At 34.1% G+C, this 8,245-nt stretch overlaps 1 long non-coding RNA gene across 1 annotated transcript; it reads right to left on the reverse strand.

Moving 5' to 3' along the window:
• Positions 1–411: 411 nt before the first annotated feature.
• LOC107749516 (uncharacterized) lies at positions 412–5,186 on the reverse strand. The gene is made up of 3 exons (XR_001641042.1): positions 5,081–5,186; positions 3,856–3,938; positions 412–524 (listed from the first exon to the last, which is right to left on the reverse strand). It is a non-coding gene; the product is annotated as an uncharacterized LOC107749516 (long non-coding RNA).
• Positions 5,187–8,245: the final 3,059 nt, after the last annotated feature.

An 8,245-nucleotide genomic window follows, 5' to 3' on the forward strand; every position in this document is an offset into this window, starting at 1 on the left:
AACATGTAAATACTGACAGGCAGAGTGATTCAAACAGTGAAAAGTCCCAGTGCTGTTCTGGATATGGCTTTTCAGTCACTTACATTACCTGTAACTCGTATTCGAGGAAAACAATAAGAGGCTCTGAGCTACAAAAACATGTTTTTGTTCCCCTCAAACTACAAAATATTATGTTTTCGCTCCAAATAGTTACAAATCAACAAGATAGCACTGCCATGTCGTTTTATTGTGATTTATTTTAGCTATAAAACAACATAGAGTGCTATACATTAGGTAGGGGCTATTAACTGGTAATGATTTTTGTCTTGAAAGTCATTCCTGACCCGCTGGGGGGGGATTGTTATGAGGACAACAATCTAGTGTTGTCCTCATAACTTCCCTGACCAATTGGCTCGCCAGTCTCTGCCAAATGAGTCAGCTGTCCCTTCCAGGGTCCAGCCCAACGCTCTGCCAGAATAATGCCACAGATAACGGCTCCAACAGGGGGCCATACCTCCACAGAAGCCACTTGGCCATCATTCAAACTAGTAAAAAACAGGGATATAGAAAACAATGATTTAAAAGAGGAGTGCAGATGGATTTGCCTTTCATCAACATAAAACTGATTAGTTGCTATATGAGTGATTCCATCTGTTATGGAAGCTTTTGGGATTGATGGATGAGGGGTTGATGTGACTGAGGTGAGTAAAAGAAGAGATGTCCAGACCTCATCTCAACACAGTCCACCCTTCTGGAATCAATTGAGCTAGCTTAGGGTATCGTGTTCACACACAGCCTCGATTTTATGCCCAATCAGCAAAATAACTGGAACACAGCATTAAAAATGAAAGAACCAAAGTATTAAACTCACAGAAATTCATAGCAAACTCTAATTGATATGTTCTATATAAAATAAAAATGCAGAAAAAGCAGACTTCTGCTTTGTGTGGTATTGCTTTAAAATAAACCGTGTGTGTGATTGATGCCTCTGCTTCTTCTGTGGATTCAATTTATTTGAAAATTTAAGGGATGGGTCTTACTGAAAGCTGGTGAGTAGGATTTACTGAGAGACCTTGCGTGCATGAGGATTTGTTGAATCATAAATTCCCCAATATGTAGTGTGCATTGAAGAATGAATTTAAGTTAAAGATAATTAAAGATGAAAACGGCACCTCAAAACAGATAAAAAAAATTTTTAAGAACAATATAGTATCTTAGTTTTGTAAATCAGTGCAGGCCCAAGGAAAGAACAAAGGTGCTTTAAGTGAACAATGAAGACAATGCTGCCATCTGCTGATCAAAGTAGCCATTTCTGCCAATACAGTTTGACTACCTTTAATATGGAGCCTACAATACCAGTAAAAATTTTGAATATTTAAGATTTATGTTTTTTTTGGGAAGAAAGCTCTTATTCCCACCAATGCTGCATTTATTTAAGCAAAAAGTACAGTAAAATAGTAATATATATATATATATATTTTTTTTTACCTCAGCAGTCATTACTCTAGTTTTCGGTCACGGTGTCACATGGTCCTTCAGAATTCATTTTAACATGCTGCTGCTCAATTATTAGCAGCATTTATTTATTTATTTTTAAATAGAAATTTCAAAGGAACAGCATTTATTTAAAATAGAAACATTAAAAACATTTCTGAAAGATCATGTGACACTGAAGACTGGACTACTGGCTGCTGAAAGTTCAGCTGCCATCACAGGAATAAATTACATGTTAATATATATAATTATAGTAAACAGTTTTTTTTTAATTGTAATAATGATTCACAATATTACTGTTGTACTGTATCAAATAAGTGCAGCCTTGTTGAGCATGAGCGACTTCTTTCAAAAACATTAAAAAATCAGAATTATTTCAAACTTTTGACTGGTACTGTACATTATTATACATACTATATACATTTATATTGATTTACAAAAGTAAATTACATATTATGTTTTAACAAAATATTTAATCTACAAATTTCAGATATTTTCTAATTTTCACCCTTTACTCTTTATAGCATTCAGAAATTTTAGTAGGGTGACCAGTCCAAAAGATGTTCTCATGCGAAGCATAGATATCAATATCAATCATATCAATCATGCACAGTTTATTCAATTATCCAAGACGTGTTATTTGTTGGTTAACAACATATATAAATAGTATATAAAAGAAACACATATTCACCTACAGAATGCCAAATAAATAAAAATGACCCTTTTCACTCTTCTTCTCTATCATGATCTACTACGCACAAATTGTCACTAGATGGCGACAGAGTATGTGTATTTTTTTTTCTCTCGTTCCACCACCTTTTTATTTTTTTTTCAACGTGGCAGATGGCATAATGAAAACAATTTAATGCCAGAGAAGTCTTTAATGAAGCTGCAGGGCATGTGTGCTGTGAATGCATCTGAAGGGCATTAAAGACTGTAGTAATGCGGGTGTTTTTTCTGCAGTCTCTCAGTGAATGTGCGCATGTTCTCGACCTGAGAGTTCACAGTGTTAAGTAGGTCAAACTCAGCGGTCAGACGTGACGCTGTCGCCTCTAGAGGAACGGTCTGTCATAAACCTCACACTCCACAGTCCACAGTGTTAAATAGATCAGTCACAGCAGGTCACACACGAGAGCAATTTGTTCTGTGAAGTGTGTAAGTGTACGTGTGCGCTGTAAATAATAATGTAAAGTTATTTTTTACCGCAGTAGTAGCCTAGAATGATATTTGGTGTTGGGGGTTTTCAAGCTTTTAGATGCTACAAACCCCAAAATATGATCACCCCCCTCCTAAATATATTTTCATGTATAAAGACACATTGTATGTCAAATTTAATATTACAAATGTGCGAAATATTTTGTTACATTATTACTTATTTTCTTTTTTTGCTACTCAGGTACTGTATACTATTAAATGTATTTATTTATTTTTAACAAACATTTTATTATTTGTTTAGCTTATTCTTGTTATTTGTTTAATTTAGTTTAATTGTAACCTTTTTTTTAACATTTTTTTAAACTTTTTTTGTCATCTTTCTCTAAACCTTTCTATGGACCCTCTAACACTCCCTTGCAGCCCCGATCATTTCATGTACAAAGACCCCATTTATATTGTAAAAATTAATATTATGAGTAAATATTATTTGAAAAAATATTTAGTTTGTATTATGTTACATTATTACGTTTTTTCCCTACTCACTAAGATGATGTAGATGTAGCCTATTTATTATTTATAATAAATGATTTTGTTTATTTAAAAATATTTATATATTTCTAAATAAAAATTATTTTTAAGCAATATTTTTTTTCTTAACTTTTCCATGAATCCCTAGCACTCCCGTGCAGCCCATCATTTCATGTGTAAAGACCTACAGTGTTTTAATACTGTAAAAATGAATATTATGAATGTGTAAAATATAATTTGAAAAAGATTTATACTATGTTACATTACTGCGTTTTTTTCCCCTATACTCACTAAAGTACTGGACAGTTTATTTATTTATAAATGTATTTATTCTTTGGATAAAAGCGTCTGCTAAATGACTAAATAAATAATAACTATTTTATTAATAGAAAATTAAACATTTCATTTAATAAATTTAATCTTATTTAGATTATTTATTAATATGTTTATAAATAAATATTTATGTTTATTTAAAAATAGTTTTAAATGTATTTTGTTTTTCCTCTAAACTTTTACCCGGACCCCTTAGCACTCCCGTGCAGCCCCTCATTTCTAGCATAAAATCTAACGTTATTGACTCTAATTGTATAGACACTGACCTCAAATTTGCTTTTGAAATCGTCCTTAGAATATATATGATACGAGTCTTTATCAGTTATACACAAATCACACAGCAAGTCCCTCCCAATAATGCCTTACCTCAGTTTTTAATGTTTCACATGTGCTGAACATTGGCATATTTTCATCCACATAGTATAGTTTCCATTCCTCTCCATTTCTGTCTTAGAAAAAAAAAGATAATTCCGTTATTATGAACATCATCACAGTACTGTATCTCTCTGCCTCGCTTTTCTCTCTATCTGGCAAATTGTGTGGGTCTGGGACAAATTTGCAAAGCAGTCGGCTCTCTGTTTTGCATTAATTCCTCCACAGAGCTTCAAAAGGCTCAGGTCTTTGGTTAAAGTTAGAGAGATGTGCAGATGATGTCTGGTGATTGTGGGGTGGAAGAGCTCCAGATCATCTATCTCAGAGCACCATCAAAGATCCTGCAGGGTTTAAGTGTTTAAAAATGGTGGCTCTCAAAAGGAATGTGCTTTGAAACAACAAACGGCAGACCTCTTTAAATACGTCTGAATTTACTCCTGTGTTTATCTTAATTCTATCCACGATGTACAGTAAAATGGAAACAAATACATTCCCTATGATTTTGTTCCACATAAAGCCTGAAGAACATTTACGACTGCTGCTACTGAAATGAGAATTGACCATATACAGATCTGGTAGTCAGTTACAATTACAGAAATACATCCAACTGCTCAATAATTCACTTAACCGGACAATTCAAAAATGCACATATTGTGAATAGTTTATGCTTTGAATGTTATAATACACAAATAATGACTATGTTCTACTGTACTGTAGTGTATTATTACAGTACATGCATGCTTATTACACTGAATTATATTATGACTGGGAAACCTTTTTACAAAGCTATTCTCTTTCTGCCTTTCTGTAAAAAAGCAGGCCTGGAAAATTCGTGTACACCGCTGAAATATTTAATGCAAGCATTGCAATATTCAATGGGTTCTAATGACCCCCTATTTCCACTTTCGCATAAATGTATAAAGGTTTTGTGAATTTTTTTAAATGTATATTTTAAGCAAAGTTAAAATAGCATATCTAACTCTTTCACATACATCCCCCCCCCCTTTTTTTTATGATGATAATAATCATTATTATCATTAATTTATATAGTAGCTTTCCAAAAGTCACTGTACACACAACAACAACAACAAATAATAATAATATAAATCTATACAGAAAAGACAAGAAAAATACTGTCTGTTTTTAAAAATGATATACAGTACATTTGTATAAATTGTACATTGTGAAGAGAAAAAAAATAGTTACTTCATGAATTTACCTTATTTAGTTACATTTCAGGCAAATGTCCTCAGAAAAATCCAAGCGCACAGTCCAAGTGATCATTCAGAGTAGTGCAGTTCGGCTCAGGTCTGCTCTCACACACTGTCTCCTGCAGTCTGAATCAACACTTTGACAGTAATCTGACAAAAAGCTTCCACACCTGACCAGCCTTCATGTCAGAACTGTCCTAATGATGAAGAACTCTATGAAAGTTAACTGTTTAAAAAGGCTCATAGGTTTCAAAATATTATTACTATGTTGAAATGTTAAAATGTTTTTCTTCTTGGTAGGACTCTTTTTCCCTCTCTTTCTTTTTTTGTTGTTGCTGTTGCTGATTGTAAGAGTGTGTAAAGCAGTTTGTGTCAGTGTTGTTCTTGATGTCTGAAGAAGGCCGTGACTTTATTTTAACCAATAACGTCTAATTCTTTAAGAGTGAGTGTTGCACCTTTTCCCTTTTTACATTTACAAAAAAAAAATTTGTTTTATGGTTGCACCTTCTCTTGTGTTGGATACAAAAATTTTGTTGGGTAGTTGAAAAGTTAGTAAGAAAAGCAGAGTAAGAAAATGTATTTTATACAGTAAACATAAATTACATAATCTATACATAGAAAATTTCAGCATTTAAAAAAATCGGATTTTTTTTTTTTTTTCTAAAAAAAAAAAATCATCATGTAATTATTAAATATTATTTTCAAAATAACATTCCAGTTATTAAGCTGCCATTTTTTTGTCATGTTTTTAATAATAGCCTAATAATCCATAAAGCAAAGATCAATTGATCTGAGATTCAAATTTGAACGAGATAAAGAATTTAGTAAGGTTTGTTCTTGAAACATTGCTAAAGAGAAAATAAAAGCATTTTAAGAATGTGTAGGTAATTGTATCACAACAAATATGCTTAAGAAAATAATTTAAAAAGTGTTTATTTTTTGTTTTACTGTTACAAATTCTCAAATCATCATTCTCTCTCTATATATATATTTTTAATCTGTATTATATAGCTTTAAATGTTATTATTTTTAGTAGTTTTATGAATAGAAATATCAATATTTACATGAACTATCACTTTTACGGCATGAAATCAAAACTTAATGTGACATCATGACTTGACTTTCCTATCAAGGCTATCATACTTCTGTTTATTTTTTCACACAGCATGATTTAACATGAATAATATTTCCCTGATGCGAAAAGCTGTCATTGTGAGCGCAAGAACGCTCTTTTTGAACTGCTCTCACTCTTAACGATTCTCTGTAATGGTTCACTTGAATGGCGTTTCTAATATTTGACTGTATAATATTTGTACTGACAGAGTGCAAATATGAGAAATGTTAGCGATATGGAAATAAGTCTTTCCAGCATGGGATGATTCAACTAAAATATACACGACCAGAGCAAAGCCAGAACAAACCATCTGCTGTAAATGGCTTCCACTTGTGATAGATGGATATTCACAGTACGACGTGGCCATCAAAATCGCCCAAACGTTTCAGTTAGCTGCACACGCCATGGCCTGGAAAACTCACTGATTGCACTTTGATTGACCTAATATAAAAATAGGCTAACTGCAGGTCGCATATGTGGAACAGTGAACATTAGTGGCCATTCAAATAAGTGAATCACAGAGCGGCACACATGGCCACTGTTTACATAGATTTGTAGTTTCCGTATTTCCTTAGCATGACCACAGCATGATCTTTTAAAAATGCGATTCAAAAGCAATGATGTGTGAGCGCAAACTATTGTGGTTAGCAAGCACCATCTCCGTCATGACCATGAATGAAAAAGCAAAGGGCGTTTCCATTAATCTAGATATTTCACGTGGAGTCTGGTCACTTTCATGTGCATTTCCAGTGAAAGATGGTCGTCGGGTTTTTGGTCGCATTCTGTCGAGGGTCTGGCGCTGGTGCTGTTCCTGCTGAGCCCGTGGTGGCAGTGGTTAACAGGGCGTAAAGGAGAGAGAAGCAAAGGAGGTCGGGATTAGACGAGAAGAACTGTTGAATTGTCAGCAGGTTGCACACTGAACTTCTGAACTCCTACTTCTACTAGCAGTGGCTGCGGGTTTTTTTTACGCATGCCAGTCTCGGAGAGGTCAGTGAGAGGTCGTGGGGCTTTCACACATTGGCCCGTTAACGAGGCCTCCGATGCGGGGCGAGCTGTGAGGAGACACTGGGATCCGGTCGGAGAGAACAGCAGGAGGGGGAGCGCAGACAAACCCAAACACCCCACAGGAACATCAGCACAAAGACTGCAGCATAAAGGCCGGTCCTGTGAGGAGTGATTTGGGGCGTATAAATGCCTTCAATGTCAACTTTCTACAAAGATATTTCAATTTAGTCCTGTCCTTAGTGTAATTTTACATTAGTTTAGCAAGCTGGCTAGACTGCAATGAGTGGGAAAATAAAACAACTGGATCTTAAAACATTTAAACCAACATTCCAGGTTCAGTGCTAGTAATTTCATTAATAATTACAAAGAAATAGTAAGCAGTGAATTAAACATGAAATATTTGTAGTTGAAAACAAATAGAATTTCTTGTAAAATGTACTACAATAATCGTTGTTTTATTTAACACTTAAAAAATTAAGTTGCGTCATTGTAAGCTGGGTAATGTTGATTACCACAAAAAATAAGTTTGGCTCATCACTTGTTTTCTTTAAAAAAAAAGATAAATATTGAGGTGACGTTGAGGCACTTGCAACAGAAATGAAAGGACAGTCTTTTGAAGATTCAAAAGCAATTATTTCATAAATTACTTACATGAATTCTCCTGTTAAGTGCATTATTTGGACTGTAAAACTGTTTAAGTACATTTGTATAGGGTTGATTGCATCGTCATAGTGACAGGTATTTATTTCTTTATTTCTTTTACTAAGCATATTTTTCCACACTAAAACCATGTTAATGCACATATTTTGCTGCTATTTTATTAAAGGTGGGGTATGTATTTTTTTTAAAACGCTTTAGAAAACTGATTCGGGCCGAGTACCAAAACAAACTTGTAGCCAATCAGCAGTAAGGGGCGTGTCTACTCATGATGCGGAGGAGAGAGCGCTTAGTGCACAGGACAGACATTAGCCGAGCAAGCAGACAGAAAGATAGAGATGGCGGATAAAAAACAAAAGAGGAAAACGTCTGCGGAACAAAAGAAGGCTTAAGGCAA

Source organism: Sinocyclocheilus rhinocerous, unplaced genomic scaffold (genome assembly GCF_001515625.1).
Source record: "Sinocyclocheilus rhinocerous isolate Xijiao unplaced genomic scaffold, SAMN03320098_v1.1 scaffold889, whole genome shotgun sequence".
NCBI classification, from domain to species: Eukaryota; Metazoa; Chordata; class Actinopteri; order Cypriniformes; family Cyprinidae; genus Sinocyclocheilus; species Sinocyclocheilus rhinocerous.